The following is a 512-nucleotide window of genomic DNA, read 5'->3' as shown; positions in this document are numbered from 1 at the left end:
TATTATCGGCCCAAGAATTTGAAATAATGCCCTGTTGGGGTAAAACCTCGTCCGATGCTAAGCAGGAAAATTTACAGAAGGAAAGAAAAGAAGGGGACACTTGTAAATTCTGTTTCTGTTATTAGTTTTTGTGGGTTTTCTGGTCGATGTCTTCATCGGTGATAATATTCATCTTTTAAAGATAGAGCAAACATTTGTGATCTATTTATGTAAGAGGTTTGATTCAGATTCTGCTGGTGGGAAGGCAGACACTAGAAATGTTATGAACCCATGTATTTATTTATGACATTATTATTTTCTGTTTTTAAATTACTACAGAAAAACAAATGAATTCAACGTATGTAGTCACATGGGGCGCAAAATTCATTTGGCTCCTGTAAAAAACTGGGAAGACAACTTATTTCCCTCCCAAAATAAAAACTAGCTGCCCCAATCCCCATCGAAATAGAGCCCAGCTGTTCGCCAATACCCATCTCGATTGACTGTAAGTACGAAGGCACCATCTCTGGCGA

Source organism: Olea europaea, unplaced genomic scaffold (assembly GCF_002742605.1).
Source record: "Olea europaea var. sylvestris unplaced genomic scaffold, O_europaea_v1 scaffold635, whole genome shotgun sequence".
Lineage (NCBI taxonomy): Eukaryota > Viridiplantae > Streptophyta > Magnoliopsida > Lamiales > Oleaceae > Olea > Olea europaea.
The sequence above is the reverse complement of the archived record's forward strand: the minus strand, read 5'-3'. Positions refer to the sequence as shown.